The sequence below is a fragment of the Chiloscyllium punctatum genome, chromosome 41 (assembly GCF_047496795.1).
Source record: "Chiloscyllium punctatum isolate Juve2018m chromosome 41, sChiPun1.3, whole genome shotgun sequence".
In the NCBI taxonomy this organism is placed as follows: domain Eukaryota; kingdom Metazoa; phylum Chordata; class Chondrichthyes; order Orectolobiformes; family Hemiscylliidae; genus Chiloscyllium; species Chiloscyllium punctatum.
In genome coordinates, this window is record NC_092779.1 from 50588647 (window position 1) to 50608439 (window position 19793).

The window sequence follows — 19793 nt, forward strand, 5'->3', positions numbered from 1 at the left end:
CAATTCCAGTCTTCTTCCTATTGGAAGGATGTTGTGAAACTTGAAAGGATTCAGAAAAGATTTACAAGGATGTTGCCAGTGTTGGAGGATTTGAGCTACAGGGAGAGGCTGAATAGGCTCGAGTTGTTTTCCCTGGAGTGTCGGAGGCTGAGGGATGACCTTGTAAAGGTTTATAAAATCATGAGGGACATGGATAGGTTTAGTAAACAAAGTCTTTTCCCTGGGGTGGGGGAGTCCAGAACTAGAGAGCATAGGTTTAGAGAGAGAGGGGAAAGGTATAAAAGAGACATAAGGGGCAACCTTTTCACACAGAGGGTGATGCGTGTATGGAATGAGCTGCCAGAGGAGGTGGTGGAGGGTAGTGCAATTGCAACATTTGAAAGGCATCTGGATGGGTATATGAATAGGAGGAGTTTGGAGGGATATGGGCCAAGTGCTGGCAAACGGGACTAGGTTAGGATATCTGGTCGGTATGGACAAGTTGTTTTTGTGCTGTACATCTCTATGTCTCTATTATTAAGCCACATGGGTGTTCCAACAATTAGCAATAGCTTCATGATCATCTTAATTTATCGAATTCAAGTTCCACCATCTGGCGGGACTCAAACCTCGGTCCCCAGAACATTAGCTGAGTGTAATGATTGGAACCATGGACAAGTGGACTTCACTGACTATAAGATTCTTGATTGGAATTGTTAATCTGCGTCAATGAGGGAGCCCTGGCTGACAGATATAAACAGGAGATTCACAAGGTCTCCTCAGTTTATTGACTGGCTTTGAGCTGGCTGGTCACAGCCCATTTACAGTGCATACGTAAATAAAGGGTGACTTAGTGATGGGATACTGGCCTCTGACTGAGTTTTTCAATGAACAAAGTGGCAATAAAATCACAAGGCCACTGCCTCCACCTGCTGTCCCGGGTTTATGGCATGGCCCATGACTGATGGCGCCATTGGGCAGGATATTGGGCGTTTGAAAAGTTTCTCTTCTCTTCAGGTTCACCTGTAAATTCATGTTAATACCGACATAATCTAACCACTAGGCCAGCAAGGGATCACCGTACAATATTGAGTTAAAACAGATTAGAATTGTTATCTTTGGAATTCTACAATTTGATTGAGGTTGCTGCCCTATATGAGGAATAGAGAAAGAGACAGCAAGTTAGAAACAGTGAGCAATGTCTATTAATTAGCCATATGATGGAACTGTGAGACACTGGGGAAGGATAGGTCAGGGGAGTGAGAGCAGACTCTTTCCAGTAGTCCAAGGTCTAAAATGTAGAAGATATAGAATAGACAACAGAGGAGATGTATTCATATTCAGAGTCTTGAGATTATTAATTTCTCTTCTAGGTTTGGATAAGAAATATATAGGTGGGGTTTAGAGGGATATAGACCAAATGTTGGCAAATGGGACTAGGTCAGATTGGGATGTCTGGTCAGCACAGACAAGTTGGACCAAAGGGTCTGTTTCTGTGCTGTATGACTCTATGACAGAAGATTTGATTATAATAGTGGATGAAAGGACTTGAAGCAATATAGGAATGCCATCTTCTATTTCATGACTATCATGATAGCTGGCAAAGGGGTAACAGCATCGCTTGCTCCAGGACTCCTGAGCTCAGCACTGTTTACCTTCAGTTGACTCAGAAGAGATACAACGTTCCGTCTCAAAGTCATGATTTGGAGATGCCGGGGTATACAAAGTTAAAAATCACACAACACCAGGTTATAGTCCAACAGGTTTAATTGGAAGCACACGAGCTTTTGGAGTGCCGCTCCTTCGTCAGGTGGTTGTGTACCCAACCACTGGAGTGGCACTCCGAAAGCTAGTGCTTCCCATTAAACCTGTTGGACTATAACCTGGTGTTGTGTGATTTTTAACTTGAAACATCCAAATATTCATATATATTTTGTAGAATTGTTGCCCTTTCACCTTTATTTTTCCACTTAATGCTAGGAAAGACTGCAATGTTAACTTTTAACTTTTTTTATTTCTCTACTTATACTAAGAACAACAGTAATGCTTTACTTTTAACTTTGTTTCTCTATGTTATGACTTTGTACGTAAGCTTTCTACCTGGGTATCCTTGTCCCTAAGATGGCGCAGTGTGTCGCAAAATTATACGATTTTCACTGTACCCCTGTACTTGTGCACTTGAGTAAATGTGACAATAAAGCTTAAACCAAGTCAGATCAAATTAACAAGGACAAATTATGATTAGACATGAATGCAACATATTAGTAGACCTTTAGGGGGCCACTGAAAGCAAAAGTGAGAGATGAAAGTTTTTTTGCTAAAGTGATGTCCAGAGAGTACAAAAGCACAATGCAAGCTTTGTTTCGGGGATTGTGGGAATATGAAGTTATGAAGGTTATGCAGCAGGCAGCGAGGACATAGCGGCATGTGTTGTTCCAGAGGACAGGAGAAGGAAGCCAGTCAGTATGATTGGGCAAGTATGGCTGGAAGTAACTGAGGAGGTCAGCAGCTGCAGCGTGATGAATGGGCAGGTAGCACTGACCTCATAAGAGGCCTGGAGAGATAAATGGCTTCGGGGCTGGCAGCCATGATTATTTCACCTCATTAGCAAGCCCCTGAACAGAGAAAAAGCGCACTGTTTGACTTGATCACCTCTCACCTCCTAAGCAGCAGTCAGCCTAAAGTGCACGCCATGCTATTGGTGAAATGCAACAAATGTCATCTTGTTCTATATTTGCACACGGTGCCCCTTATATTTTTAAATTGCATCTTATTCTCACCGTGGAAGAGTTTCACTGTAACAGCCTTGTGTATTTAAGACATGAATGGCTTAATCTTTGAAACAAGCATATCTACTGGCAGGGCTGAAAATGTGTTGCTGGAAAAGCGCAGCAGGTCAGGCAGCATCCAAGGAGCAGGAGAATCGACGTTTCGGGCATAAGCCCTTCTTCAGGAATACACATTTTCAGCTCTGATCTCCAGCATCTGCAGTCCTCACTTTCTCCTATCTACTGGCAGGATCAACTTGGTAGCTGAACTGACATAAATTCCAGGAATGACATTGAACCAGGACAATCCTAATGCCAATGGAGGTGTCATTGGCACCGTCCAGATTGGCAGGATGATGGAAGGTCAGGCTGTCACTTGAGGAAAGGTGAAGTTGAACAGCAAGTGGAGGAAAGCATTACATGTTAATTGAGCAATTGGAATGGTACAGCTTCTTCAGTTGTACAGAGGGTGCAGTGAACACCCAGCAGCATATAAGGCTGGAAAACTCCGATTATGAGATCTTTGTCTGAATGTTAACTGTTCTCTGGAGACAGGCTGAGACATGGGAGTGGGAGTGGCAGAAAGAGTTAGGGGAAATATTCCCAAAGGCAGGTATCATAATCCTAGCTGAGATTTTCACTGGGCAAATCAAGCCCCAGACTAAAGTCTAGCTTGGTAGATCATTCTTTTTGGTTTAACTAAGATGGTCTTTCACTGCCACACAAATATGCAATGCTACAGGTTTGGAGTTAATGATAAAACAAAAGTTTGTTATGCAAAAGAAATAAAGATAAAATAGAACAAACCAACCGACTGTATTTCATACAAATTTAAACATTTAGAAATACATATCAACATACATTTCATTTAATCATTTTTCAATACTCAAACCAGAGAGAACTCTGTCCTCTTTCATATTGTTTTTATTTTTTTGTCACCCCTTATTTCGGTGTGTTTAGTACTTGATACTGGTCCAGCTCCCTCACAGCCAGCTCTCCAAGTGAATGGAGTTTCTGACACCCATGTTCTCTTTATTTTCCTTCACCCCCACACTCCTGCCTAACTGCGGTAGTGTATATTTTTCCCCAGCACCCATGTTGTGTGTGTGCAGGTGTGAGACACAGTGAGAGACACAAGGTGCACGAATCTTTATTCAAATTTCCACCACCAGGAAGAAAGGAAACACCCGAGTGGCCAGTGACAAGCAGTGCCCTTCACATCGAAGGGCAATGCTGTGTGATCAAACAGTGAAGGGGAGGGCAGGGATTAAATCAAAATAGAGTTGGAGGGGGAAATAATGCACTCCACTCCCTGCGACGCCCACCTCTCTCTGAACAGCTCTGGGGTGTTGGTGGACACCACGTGCTCCTTCTCCAAGGACACCCGGGCTCTAACGTAACCCCGGAAGAGGGGCGGGCAGTCGGCCCTAACGACCCCCTCCCCGGCCCGCTGCTTGGATCTGTTTATGGCCAGTTTGGCCAGGCCCAGGAGCAGACCCACGAGGAGGTCTTCAGACCTGCCCTCCCCCCTCCGTACCAGATGCCTGAAGATCAGGAGCGTGGGACTGAAGTGCAACCAAAAGCAGAGAAGAATATTTCCCCTAACTCTTTCATATTTATAGGTCTTGATTTAACTGTGACTTTAATTCCTTGCCTTGCAAATTTGATAGCTTGTCTCTGGAGCATCCATATAACCTACATTGACTTTCTCAGCTTCAAATAACCCCTTCAGCATTGTAACCAAACACCTCTGGTTTGGAGCTTTAAAGCTAAACTCTTTATGCTGAGATAATCTATTTTCTAATGATTCTAAACTATCTCCCTACTATAGGAACAACTATTTTACACATCCAGTTTCCACCAAGACTTCTGATAAACAAAACACAATCTGAAACTCAAAGTTTTTCTTTCAAATGAGGAGTATGGTTCCTAAATCCAATAAACAATTTCAGAATATTCTATCTTAAAGTCTATTGCACTATATTGTTTACTTTGTTTACTTGTGAGTTCTCCCGATGTAAACAAATTTCTATTAGCCTGCACCAACTCTTTCTCTCAGACTGTGTATTTTAAAAGAAATGTCCATGGTAAATGCAAACTAATCAAAAAACCCCATTTCAGGTTCTTACATCAAGCCCACACACCACAACTGTTAAAGCCATGTCTAAAATAAATCATATTAAAATACATATACAACATACACCTCACATCACACAGGAATAGCAGCAGCTTGATTATCTGTTGATCAGAGACAGTGGTCAATAAACCTAATTAGCTTGTCAATTAACAACCATTAATCAAGCACAGCAGGGTTTTACTGGTCAGCCTGGTCTCCAGTGGACTCTCACAGGGGTCTCTCTGTTTGACTGCTCCATGCTGACAGAAAGGCCTGCCCCGTGACAACAACAGCTCAATTGCCAACATTGGAGGATTATCCATCTTGCCTGACCCCTTGACTGGTCTTCAAGGGCATCTTGACACGGAGGCATCCTTCCCTTTTCCCAGCATCCTCGCCAGTAGCCAGCCCTCTCTGAGGTTGTAGTGAACTGTCCGCAATCTGAATGGGCTGGCAGCTCTGAGAAGTGGATCATCCTCATTCTCTGGGCGATGGCCTCATGAGCAATCTCCTAACTGGCCAATGCTGGTAGTATCTGACTGAGATGCCACTGTCCACCATGCGGCTTCAGGATCCACCTTCAGTCGCAGTGGCAAAACCAGCGGGAAAATCCTGCTCCTCCTCTCTCCCAATGCTGATGGTGCAGCAGTAATCTTCGTCTGTGGGGGGCAGCACAGGCCTCAGAGGAAGATCTATTCTCTGAAGAAACAAGTCCATGCCCGTCCTCCATAACACAGAGACATCACCACAATTGTTTGTGAACGAGCACAAGCTGAGAAGAATGGCATATCTGACCAGGAGCTGGTGGTGGAGGGAGTGAAAACTGTGGCCATTCTCCATCAGAAGACTGAGGTCAGCTCCAGCCTGGCTCAGCTCAACACTGGGGCTGAGCCCGAAGGGTCAGGTACGAGGTGTGTGCTTGTGGAGTAGTAAAGGGACATGTGTGGGTGTGTGTCAGAATTTCCTGAGGCAGAGCAAACCTCCAATAGAGTCACTCCAATGAAAGAATGGCTTGTTAAATGCCTTGATGTTGGCCCAGCTCACCTTTTTAATTTTCCACTTCCTATTTTACCAAAGGTATTGAACAATCTCGCTGTGGAGATACCTGGAATGAGTACCTGCCTGTTCAGCTCACCGCTGGCTCGGAATAATGCTCATGTCGTATGCAACTAAAAGCACAGCTCAGGGCACCAGTCATAAGCGTCTGTTGGCCATAAACATTGGCATTCACCATTTGCAGAGCCCTGATGACCCATTATGCCATCTTTCTGATACACTGCAGCACCGACCTGCATTGTAGGTCTGTATCACCAGTAAACAGCATTGAAAGGCTGCTGCAAAGTCACTCTGCACACTCAGACAGGCATCCAGCTTAAGGAGAAAGTGAGGACTGCAGATGCTGGAGATCAGAGCCGAAAATGTGTTGCTGGAAAAGCGCAGCAGGTCAGGCAGCATCCAAGGAACAGGAGAATCGATGTTTCGGGCATTGATGCCCGAAACGTCGATTCTCCTGTTCCTTGGAAGCTGCCTGACCTGCTGCGCTTTTCCAGCAACACATTTTCAGATCCAGCTTAAGGATCAGACCAGACTGTAGCTTAGGCTGCTCACTCACTTAGCCTCTGCTTGCATACTTACATCATTCCCACCCTGTCTTGTCTCGCCTTGCAATGACAATTAATGGTTATATGTCTTACTCCATTAAGGGATAGACATCTTACTGTCTGACATTGTGTTAGGCCAATCTTACACATGCAGCACTTACTAACAGCTTATGTGGCAAACACACCACATATGCACCAAGTAGGCAGCCATGCTCCAAGTCTTAGAGGAAACCAGACAACCAAGGGGTCTGGGTTCTTCCTGTCTGGGTCTGTCCAGTTGGATGGCTCAAGGGGATGGGTCACAGTGTCTACATCCTCAGGAGGCTAAGGAAATTCAGCAACTCCACAATGACTCTTACCCATTTTGATAGCTGCACTATAGAAAGCATCCTGTCTGGATACATTACGCTGTGGTTTGGCAACTGCTCTTCCCAAGACCATAAGAAATTACAGAGAGTCATAATGACAGCCCAGTCCATCACACAAACCAGCCCTCCATCCATTGACCCTACCTATACTTCCTGCTGCATCAGCAAAGCAACCAATACAATCAAAGACCCCGCCCACTTGGTTATATTCTCTTGCACCCTCTTCCATCAGACAGAAGATATAAAAGTTTGAATACATATATGAAGAGTTTCAAGAACAGCTTCTTCCCTGCTGTTATCAGACTTTTGAATGGACTTTTCAAATGTCTCTCTCTACACCTTCTCTGCAGCTGTAACACTGTATTCTGCATTTTGTTCTACAATGCTGGTGCACTTTGTATGGGACAATCTGCTGATATAGCCCGCAAAGCCACATTTTTCACCGTGTCTCAATATGTGTGACAGCAATCACTCAAACACAGAGACTGGTGAGAAAGAGGAGGAGGCAAGGGTGGTCATGCCCCAGGAATGAGACTGTGCAAGTCAGTCTTTGGGTCTGGGGTCTGCAGGCTGGGGACAAAGGGGAGTGACAGTCATTGAAGAGGGCTGAGAATATCTCCGAATATATGTGAGAAAACATGGTTGGGAAAAGGGTCATGTAGGATTGGGGCTCACGTCCTGAATTCAAGTGTATGGTCACAGCTGGCATAGTCACCCCACATGCCAGCGGCTGGGTGAAAAAGCTAGGCAGTGCTGGCTCATTTCAGCAGGGTTGAGTGAGGATGTGGGGAGGTGATAAGCCAGTGGAGGTCATGTGGAGGGTGATGTGATCAGGACAGTGATGTGGGTATCTGGACACAAAAACTGCAAGCCACTGACCAAACAGCACTCACTCCATTGAGGCTGAAGGGTAGAAGTCAGCACTGGGGAAGAAAATGGCTGTGACAGTGGGATTAATGTGAGAACTGCAGTAGAATGAAGGGGGTGCTCACTCAGTCAGTGGGACGTTGCATCCTCACAGACTTTACCTTACGGTCAAATCCTATGGGATCCAGGATTCTGTCCTCATATCTGGTGTGGAGAGTAATGTCATGCACCCCTTCATAGGCTTTTTCTGCCCTTTTATGGACTGCTGTCTCCTGGAATGAGGAAAAGGGATTGGGATGAGGTGAAAATAGGTGGGACAGCCGTTGTTAGCAGTGGCAAGAAGTGAAGAGGAGTCCCAGGAGGTGAGGAGGCAGCACAGCTGCCACACAGTATTAGTGGTGTTAGAGGTTGGGGGTGAGAGTCAATGAGGGAAGATGTTGCAGGAATTACTGAGAGCAGCAGAGTATGAGCCTTGGTGGGAAGTGGGTGCACTAGTAGAGACAGAGTGAGTGTGAGATGGCAGAGAGAAGAGTGTGACAATTACCCTGGACTGTGGAGATGGCATTGATTTGGTTGGCAATCTCAGACCAGGCTGCCAGGGTGTGGTGTCATGGCTTTTTCTGCCAGTCATCGGGAAGAGGATCCACCGTTTCCTGAACCCGGACCTCCAGATCCCTATTGGAGAATCTCTGTGACACCTTCCTCTTTTCCAACATGTTTCACAATCTGCCCTTGAGTGAGCAGGGCACTGTTAAAATGCCAGTGCTCATCTGGGTACACAGCAGGTTTTTAAAGATGGTATGGGTGCAAAGTATGCCAGTCTTATGACAGATATCCACTAACTCATGAGTTTTTCTAGGAATGGCACATAGTAAGATGGAGCTAGAATCAGACGTGAAGGAAACCATAGGAGGGGCGTGGGTAGTCAGTGAGGTCAGTTCAGTAAGATACAGTGAAAAAACACATTTGGCAGAAATCCCCCCAAAAATCTCGAAGTAACTTAAACATTCTCAAAAAAGATTAGATCCAGTGCATACAATGTTAAATGTGATTCAACATCAGAATGCTTTGTTTGGAGAAAGGGCATTGCCCTCGGATGAAGCATGATTGTTTGAGGGAGTCATGAGCTTCTCTGGTGTGAGGAGGTATGTTGGATTATAATCCTTCGTCTGGCCATTATCGTCCTCTTCCTGTTCTGAAGTAGCTTGTGCCTCTCCAATTCCCACTGATGTTAGCTCCATTTCACCTGGAGGTGTGAGGCTGTGGATAGCATAGACAACCCTGCTATGGGGAAAACACTTGCATGCCTCTCTAGAACACTTTAGAGGGCCAAAGCTTCATCTACTGTGGGGATTGGAAGACAACTATTGAAGCTCTTATGTACCTCTGTGGTGGATTAGTGTATAAGTGTCATCAGCCAGGTCTTCAAGAATTGTCGAAATGGCACATCGGAACCTTGATCTCCATGTTGACCTGGGGGTATCTTATGTGACAATGCTGTAACTTTAAAAAGGTTATTCTGTCCTTGTGTTTTTTTGGAGAGAGGTTGTAAAGGCAGAGGTGCTGAAGAATCTAGTTTAACAATGGAAGGGGAGTGGCCAGTTCTCCCAGTTCAGGCTTTTTCTAGTTTGTTGTAGCTGTAACAGTCACAAGATATGTGAGTCCAAGAGAGTTGCAAGCTTCAGTAAAGAATTCCTCTGATTTTCTTCTGAAATCTCTCCCTGGATATTGTTCCATCCTGCCTGTAAGAATCTGTGTTAGAATTTACCTTTTTGCCAAAGAGTGTGTTTATGGGATGTTACTATATTGGGACAGTTAATTAGTTAAGTTGCTGTATTGCGGTGGTTAAGTTTTCCAATAGTTACATTTTTCTAAATTCTGCTTTCTGTTGTTCGTGTTTCAACTGCAGTGTTTAAATAAAATCTGTTTTGCTGAAAGCTGAGTGGTTTGACCAGCTGCATCACACCTGGAATATCCACTTCACATCTACCTTTAAAATAAGAAAACAGTGGGGCCTAGGCTACCTTTTTAAAACATTTTAAGGGGGTCTGGCCTGGTCCATAACAAACTGGATGCTCTTGTCGGAATTTAATCTCTAATTCCACTTTGGATGTAGGGGTGTTGGTCTCAAAGGCGATGAGTGATAGGTGTTCGTGTCTGTGTTCCGGGTGCTGCATTCGGTTGGTTTAGACAGTGCTTTATGTCGTAATGGCTCTTTCAGTCACTAAGAGATTTCTGGGGGTGGAAGAATTGACTTTGGGGGTTTTATAAAAGGTAAATGCAAATGCAGATTCTTACAGGCAGGAGGGAACAACTTCCAGAGAGAGGTTTCAGAAGGAACTCTGAGAAATGTTCTACTGAAGCTTGCAACTCCCCTGGACTCACACATCTTGTGACTGCCGTAACTAAACCAAACTAGAACAAACCTGAACTGGGAGAACTGGCCGCTCCCCTTTCATTGTTAAACTAGATTCTTCAGCACCTCTGCCTTTATGACCTCTCTTCAAAAAAACCAAGGACAGAATAACCTTTTTAAAGTAGCAGCATTGTCAAACTTATCAGTGAGGCATCATTATGGTCCTTTGCACTTGATAGTCTTGATCAGGATCAAAATTCATACATTCACTGATCTGAGACCTCTGTCACCACAGGGATAATTAAGGTTCTAAATGCAGGTTGTGGGCTTTTGATGATGTCAACAAATTTAGGAAGCAAAATGTAAAATTATTTAATGTTTCACATCTCCATGACACTGGACTCCTGTGGCTATAAGTTCTCTGATCATGATCTTATTCTCCACAACCACCTGATGAAAGAGCAGTGCTCCGAAAGCTAGTGCTTCTAAATAAACCTGCGAGACTATAACCTGGTGTTGTGTGATTTTTAACTTTGTCCAGTCCAGTCCAAAACCAGCACCTCCAAGTCTTTGTTGGAACTGTTAGTGGTCTATCATTTTGCAATTAGCAAGCCAGATAATGGGGACTAATAGATGCAATGCATTTGGGTTTTCAGAAAACATTCAATTAAGGCTGAAAAGAGAAGCTGATTTCTTTTTAAATAGTGAAAGAAATGTTGGTACTCTAAGGAGACCTCATGAATCTCAGAAAGTTAACATGCCAATTGTAGCAGGCAGTTAAGAAGGCAAATGATCTTTTAGTCTTTATCTATCTTCATATTTCTGTAAGATCACCCAACCCCACAAGGTTCCAAGATGTCTGGAGTCATCTAATTTTAATTGCTCTTCCAGTGTTGGCTGTACCTTTAAGTGCTGACAGTTCTGACATTCTGAAGTATGGCAACTCTTTGCGAGTTACCTACAGCAGATTGGATTCTTGCATACCCTACAATCATTCTGCTCTTCTCAAACGTGTTAAACCAATATGAAATTTTGCTTTTAATATGCACCTGTGAAGGGTCGGTGAGTGTTTTTATTTTAAAGTTGCTACATAAGTACAAGCTGCTGCCATCGTAGGGATTGGAGTGAAAGAGTAAAGAAGTCCTACAATGATATACAGCACCTTGGTGAAACTACACCTGGAGTGTTATGTATAGTTCTTGTCTCCTTATCCAAAAAAGTAAGTATTTGCTTGAGAGAGAACACAACAAAGACTCAATGTATTTATCGCTGCAATGAGGTGTTTGTTCGATGAGGAGAAATTGAATAGACCAAGCTGATATTTCCTCAGAATTTAGAAAAATTAGAGGAAATGTAATTAAAGCAATTAAAATTCTTAAGGGATTGACACAGCAAATGTTGAATTGAATTGAATTGAATTTATTGTCATGTGTACTGAGGCACAGTGAAAAGCTTTGTCTTGCGAGCAATACAGGCAGATCACAGAGTAAAGTACCAGAAATAAGTAAATAATAGATAAGCAGTGGCAAAAACACAAACACAGGTACAGGCGAATGTTAAGAGTTTGTGAGTCCATTCAGTATTTTAACAACAGTGGGGTAGAAACTGTTTCCAAACTGGCTGGTGTGTGTGTGTTCAGGCTTATGTACCTTCGCTCCGATGGTAGAGATTGTAGAACAGCATTGCTAGAGTGGGATGGACCTTTGAGAATGCTGGTGGCCTTTCCTTGACAGTGGGCCTGGGAGATGGACTTTATAGGTGGGAGGTTGGCCTTTGTAATTGTCCGGCTGAGTTCACCACTCTCTGTAACTGTCTCCGACCTTGAATGGTACAGTTGCCATACCAGGTAGTTATACATCCAGATAGAATGCTCTCAATGGTGCACCGATAAAAGTTGGCAAGGGTATTCACCATCATGCCAAATTTCCTCAGCTACCTGAGGAAGAAGAGACGTTGTTGGGCCTGTGTGACCAGTGTGTCCGCATGAAGAGTCCAAGAAAGCTTGTTGTGGGTGACCACTCCCAGGAGCTTGACACTCTCCACTCGTTCCATCTCTGTGCTGTTAATGTGTAGGGGAGCATGAGTAATGAGTAACATCTGTCAGAAGTCAATAATGAGTTCCTTGGTTTTGCCAGCATTGAGAGCTAGGTTGTTCTCAGTGCACCATTTTCCCAGGTCTTCCACCTACCATCTGTGCTCTGTTTCGTTGCCATCTGAGATTCAACCGACTATGGTGGTGTCATCAGCGAACTTGTAAATAGCATTAGTCTGGTATTTGGCGGCGCAGTCATGGGTATACAGTGAGTAGAGGAGGGGACTGAGTACGCACCCCCGGGGGCTCCAGTGTTGAGTATTAGTGAGGATGAAATATTGTTCCCAATTTTCACCAAATGGTGGCCTGCGGACAGGAAACTGAGGATCCAGTTGGGCTTCGTCCGAGATCACTAAGTTTAGTAATCAGTCTCGAGGGGATAATAGTGTTGAAGGCTGAACTGTGGTCAATGAGTAGGATTCTTACGTAGCTGTTCTTGGTGTCAAGATGTTCTAGGGAGGAGTGAAGAGCAAGTGATATGGCATCTGGCGTGGATCTATGGCCCGATAGGCAAATTGGAGTGGGTGGGGAGACTGGAGTTGATTAATGCCATGACCAGCCTTGCAAGGATATTTCTCCGCAATGGAGAGTCTAGTACCAAGAGTCACAGTCAGGATAAAGGATCAGGCATTTAGGATTAAGATGAGAAGACGTTTCTTAATGCAAAACACTCGAATCTTTGGAATTCCCTGTGCTAGAGATCTGTGTGGATCTGTAGGTGTGGGTGCAGGGCTGTGGTTGCAGGACTTGAGGAGGTTAAACTGGAGATCGGGAGGGGTGCAGCTATGGACAGAATCAAATGGGAATTTTCAATTCAAGACATTGTGGAGGGTGGAATTCAGAAAAGGATTGTGACGTTCATACTGTTGTTGGTTTTGGTTGGAGTAGCAGAGTTCTGCATAACTGAACCACCTCACAGACACTGCACAGCTAAATTGGAATTTCTCCATGACTGCTCAACTTGTAGACCCACAGAAAAAATGGGTTAGGGAAGACATTTAGAATCAGAAAGAGCTTGTTTGAAGATGTTTTCGTTCTCGACCTGCCTAGGCAAGTGATTGCATAAATGTAGACATTAACTCCAGATGTTAACCAGTGTCACCTTAACCTTGAGATGTGCATCATCTCAGAAACACACCAATCTGAGTTCCTGTCTACAATGTATGGAGGAATAGTTTGTGAGAAAGGGAGGGGGTACCATTTATTATAATTCATCACAACCTTCAAAGAAATGACATTGTTTTAACTTCCGTCTGTTATACCAGACAGAGACAGTAAAATTTATTTATTAAATACGTTAAACAAAATATTAGAGTATTGGAAAAATTCAGAAATACTAAAAATTGTTTAATATCCTCGAACATCTAGTGATGTGTAAAAGCCTTGAAAAAGTTTGGATAAATACCAACACCATTTGATTAGATGAAAGGCCAGTATGTGTATTGTAATTTCTTTGAACTTCATTTTGTAACACAACTCTGTACACTTTATAGTGACACTGTCATAGAGTCAGAGAGTCATAGAGATGTACAGCACGGAAACAGACCCTTTGGTCCCATTCTTCCATGCCGATCAGATATCCCAACCCAATCTAGTCCCATCTACCAGCACCTGCCCCATATCCCTCCAAGCCTATTCATATATCCATCCAGAGGCCTTTTAAATGTTGTAATTGTACCAGCACCCAAGACTTCTTCTGGCAGCCCATTCCATACACGTACCGCCCTCTACATGAAAACGTTGCCCCTTAGGTCTCTTTTATATCTTTCCCCTCCCACCCTGAACCTATGGCCTCCCCCCACCTCAGGGAAATGACCTTGTCTATTTATCCTATCCATGCCCCTCATAATTTTGTAAACCTCTATAAGGTCACCCCCTCAGTCTCCAACGCTCCAGGGAAAACAGCCCCAGCCTGTTCAGCCTCTCCCTGTAGCTCAGATCCTGCAAACCTGGCAACATCCTTGTAAACCTTTTCTGAACCCTTTCAAGTTTCACAACATGCTTCCAATAGGAAGGGGACCAGAATTGCATGCAATATTCCAAAAATGACCTAACTAAAATTCTGTACAGCTGCAGCATGACCTCCCAACCCCTGTTCTCAATACTCTGACCAGAAAGGAAAGCATACCAAATGCCTTCTTCACTATCCTATCTACCTGCGACTCTACTTTCAAGGAGTTATGAACCTGCACTCCAAGGTCTCTTTGTTCAGCAACACTCTCTAGGACCTTACCTTTAAGTGTATAAGTCCTGCTAAAATTTGCTTTCCCAAAATCCAGTACCTCTCATTTATCTAAATTAAATCCCATCTGCCACTCCTCAGCCCATTGGCCCATCTGATCAATATCATGTTGTAATCTGAGGTAACCTTCTTTGCTGTCCACTTCACCTCCAACTTTGGTGTCATCTGCAAACTTCCTAATTGTATCTCATAAGCTCACATCCAAATCATTTATATAAATGATGAAAAGTAGTGGATTCAGCACCGATCCTTGTAATTGTACAAGCACCCAAGACTTCTGGTCACAGGTCTCCAACAACCCTGAAAAACAACCCTTCACCACCACCCTCTGTCTTCTACCTCTGAACGAGCTCTGGATCCAAATCCCTGTATTCCATGAGATCTAACCTTGCTAATCAGTCTCCCATGGGGAACCTTGTCGAACGTCTTACTGAAGTCTATATAGATCACGTCTACTGCACTGCCCTCATCAATGCTCTTTGTTACTTCTTCAAACAACTCAATCAAGGTTGTGAGACATGATTTCCCCCGCACAAAGCCATGTTGACTATCCCTAATCAGTCCTTGTCTTTCCAAATACATGTACATCCTGTCCCTCAGGATTCCCTCCAACAACTTGCCCACCACCGAGGTCAGGCTCACTGGTCTATAGTTCCCTGGCTTGTTCTTAATATCTTTCTTAAACAGTGGCACCACATTTGCCCATCTCCAGTCTTCTGGCACCTCACCTGTGTCTATCGATGGTACAAATATCTTAGCAAGAGGCCCAGCAATCATATCCCTAGCTTCCCAAAGAGTTCTAGGGTACACCTGATCAGGTCCTGGGGATTTTGCCCCTTGCATTGAAATAAATGCAGTTTAATTTATCAGTCCTATCTTGCTGCTTTGTCCCTGCCTGCCCTGACTGTTTGAGTCGCTTCTTTTCTCAACTGTACCCATCTCAGATCGATCTCTTTCCTCACTATCTCCCTGGGTAGCCCCCCCCCCCCCCCCTTACTAGTTTAAATCCTCCCGAGCAGCTCTAGCAAATCTCCCTGCCAGTATATTAGTCCCCTTCCAATTTAGGTGCAATCCATCCTCCTTGTACAGGTCACTTTTACTCCAAAAGATCTTCCAATAATCAAAAAATGTGAACCTTTCTCCCATACACCAGCTCATCAGCCATGCATTCATCTGGTCTATCTTCCTCTCCCTGCCCTCACTCGCTTGTGGCACCGTGAGTAATCCAGATATTACTACTTTCGAGGACCTCGTTTTTAAATTCCTGCCTAACTCTCTATATTCTCCTTCAGAATCCCATCCTTTTCCCTTCCTATATCATTAGTTCCAATGTGTACAATGACCTCCTGCTGGTCCCTCTCCCCCCTTGAGAACATTCTGCACTGTCTCTGAGACATCCTTGATCCTGGCACCAGGGAAGCAACACACCATTCTGATTTTACGCTGCTGGACACAGAAACCACTGTCTGTGCCTTGGACTGGAGAGTCCCCTAACACAATTGATCTCTTGGAACCCAACGTACCCTTCATTGCATTAAAGCCAGTCTCAATACCAGAAACTTGGCTGTTCGTGCTACATTCCCCTGAGAATCCATCACCCCCCACATTTTCCACCTGTCCTTGCTGAGACAGTTCCTTGAAGAGAAATGGATTCAGGAGGTATTTGTATACCTCAATCATGGACCCCCATTAACATGAGCATTATGTTCATATCCATGAGGAACTAACATTAAGCCTTGAGTGTGTTTCCACAAGGTAGGTATGTGATGAAAAGTTACATAAATATTAGATTTTTTGACTGGAATCTAAAATAGTGGCAGATGGATGCTGGTGAGTTCTGTAAAGGTTTGTTTTTTTTAACAGATCAGAAAGTTATTTAGCACAATGATCTAACAGCATTAATTCCAAAATAAATCATGTGACCGAAGTTAGGTTGCTGGCAGGACTCCTGTAGAGTTAATGTATGGATTATTTATACTGCTGTGTTTACAACAGACCAGAAAGCACAAAGATGTGCAGATTAGATGGATTGGTCATGCTAAGTTGCCCCATAGTGTCCAGGGATCAAAGAATCCCTACAGTGTGGAAGCAGGCCATTCAGCCTATATACACCGCCCCTCTGAGGAGCATCCCACACAGACCTACGCCCCTTACCCTCTCCCTGTAACCCTGCGTCTTCTATGGCTAACCCAACTAGCCTGGACATCTCCAGACATGGTGGGCAGTCTAGTATGACCAGTCCATTTAACATGTACATCTTTAGACTGTGGGAGGAAACCCGCACAGACATGGGGTGAACGTACAAACTTGACACAGACAGTCGCCTGAAGCAGGAATTGAACCTGGGTCCCTGTCACTGTAAGGCAGCAGGGCTAACCACTGAATCATCATGCTACCCCAGATATGCAACTTAGGTGTATTAGCCATGGTAAATGCAAGGTTATAGGGATACGTTGGGGGCTGGGTCTGGATGGGATGCTCTTTGGATGGTTGGTACAGACTCGATGGGCTGGATGGCTTCTTTCCACACTGTACAGATTCTAAGATTAGTTTAGCTTGGTTCTTAATGTCTCAGCTCTGAAGATTCAAGAGTTCAGTTCAGAAGGAAGAGTAGAAGGAGAATCAAGCTTTTAGCTCAGTGGATCTCCTCAATGTAATTGAAGCCACTTACTTGGTAAAACTTTAAAGCCAGGTGAGTTTAGATAGAAATTGAGATGTTGTTTGAACTGAGAAAGTCTCAGTCATCAGAAATGCGAAAAGTTTATGCCAATGGTCTCAGAAAGGAATCATTCAATTGTCCTCAGGGAAAAGAAACTAGGAGGAGTCAATGAAATGAAAACTTAAAGATTTGAGAAAGGAATTATATTCATCTGGAATTCAGCATCTGTAGAATGATAGTGTTCAGAATCATGTTGAAACTTTGTTTTGCTGTTTGTATTACGATCTTCCTATCTCATAGTACCTTTTTTTGTGTGTGTTAAATTTATATTCTATCGCTAAAGAACATCTGCAGCCTCATATGAATATGCTTCAGTGACTAATCACCAAGGTAACTCACTGCAAGTATGAAAACATATTAGCTAAAAAAAACAGGTTTCACCCTGACATCTGACTTGTCCAGTGTTACGATCAGTTAGGATCAAAACTAGGTAGGGGCTCTTGGCCAGGACTGAAAGTGATAGGATTTGGGAGGGATTTGTATCTCTTTTAATGAATTGAGTACATGAAGGTTCTGATCATGAAATCGTGATGCAGTTTATTGTAAGCATTGGATTTTAGCAATGACTTGGAATGTTGCTAAGACTTTTCTAGGAATAGAAGACATAAGACTAAATCTTTGACTAAGTTTAGCTGAAAGAATTAGCAGATAAATTGAAAAGAAAAAGCAAGACCTCATAAAGATGAAACGTATAAAGTAATTGCTGAGCATCTGGAACTAAAAGAATAGAAACCTGAAATCGAGACATCACAGTGAAGAAAAAAACTCAGGTTCAATTAGAAATTGAGAATTAAAATCTTGGCTTAGAAAGAGAAAGGGAAATGAAAAGACTTGAATTTGAGAAAGAGAGATGGAGAAATGGAATTAAAGAAACTTTATCTTCAATGAGAGTAGAATCATAACTTGGCAAGAGCTTAGAATAGAGGAAGGTAGTTCTGCTCGTAACTCAGAGTATGATTCCAATTCCATTGAAGGATTTGATTCAACTGCAAACCTATATTTTGTGCCTAATCTGACAGAGGATGGAGTTAAAAAGATATTTCCCTTCATTTGAAGAGGTGGACAACGTGGCCAAAAGATGGTCGCAACTTAATATTACAGAGTGTTTTGGCCTGCAGTGTATGACTGTATACACCAGTTTGTCAGAAGAACAGTCTGCAGACTGTGATAATGTGAAAAATAAAATAACAATACTCAATGCTTATGGACATGTACCTGAAGTTCACCAATTAAAATTTGGAAGAAACCTAATCAGACATTTGTAAAACTTTTGAGAGAAAAATAAATGAGATGTTTTCTGTAGTTTCAATCATTGAAGATAGAGAAACATGATAGTACCTGGATAGCCGTGAGTTGAGGGGTGCGTAGGTTAATTTACTATCTTTTACATTAGGATTAAACCTTGGCACAACATCGTGGGCTAAAGGGCCTGTTCTGTGCTGTACTTTTCTATGTTCTTTGATTATGGAATATTTCAGAAATAGTATGCTAAAAGATCTTCGGCTGAGTGCCAAGTCTCAAAGGTTTGAAAAGCGTGAAAGGATGAATGAGTACATGAGCAAGAGTTGAACAGGAGCAAGGACACATCCCACATCCAGGAGATAACTGGTGCACATGGATCCACCACTGAACACATGGAGCTGCACTGTAGGAATGGTTCAAATGGCATATTACAAGCAGACAAGACCCTTCAATCTATCTGTTCTCTCAAGTTGCTCTGGGTCATGCTGTAAGACAGGGAATAGCAGAGACTGGCAGGAAACTGACTGCATCTGAGAAAGAAGGAGTCTCAAGACATCTGATTCTCTACCTCAGCAGATCAATAGCCTGCTTGGTGTCATCCAGGTTATTCTGCAACAAGTGTTGTACTTCTCTTCTGGCTCTGTGTGTGAGGTCTTCACAGGCATAATGTGCCGAGTGCAAAGTGTGCAGCAATTGTCTCCAAGTAGCCAGATCTGATGGTGCACAGGGGGTTGGAAGTGTTGTGGCATCTCCGACAGCCAAACCACGCCAGTGCCACAGTTAGGTACTGCGCTTATAACTCATGATCTATTTGCCCTGGTTATAGACCAGCTGGACACTGAGGGAGTAAAAGCTTGTCCCATTGGCTGCTCGGTGGGAACCTTGCTGGCACATTTGTACATTTTTTGACACCTTGTACGTTATGGATGATGCGCTGTGGATAGAAATGATGGCCCTTAGCACGTCCAACAAATAACCAGGATTTGGGCAGAGGCAAGAATCTCAAGCACAATAGGCACACTTCTGAAAGGGTCCATTTATAAGTGACAAAAGCAGCCAACTTTACATTGAATATTTTATATATTTGCATGCAAAGTCAATAAGTTCAATATTTTACTTTAAATTGTGAAGGCAATTTAAATACAATGAATTGACTATTTATAATTGTACAAGTTATTCAAAAGGGCTACAACGCGCTACAGCACTCCTGACCTACGAAGGGGAGAAGAAGAACACCTCTACAGAGTATTCACCAAGAATGGATATCCCCACAACTTCATCCACAGATGCCTAACAGACAAACAATGCGACCAGGACATGCCACGACCTAACTCAGTAGCCACGCTACCTCATGTAAAAAATGTCTCAGGACTGATAGCCAGACCACTCCGAACACTTGGATTCATGACAGCCCATAAACAGACAGGCACACCCAGACAACGA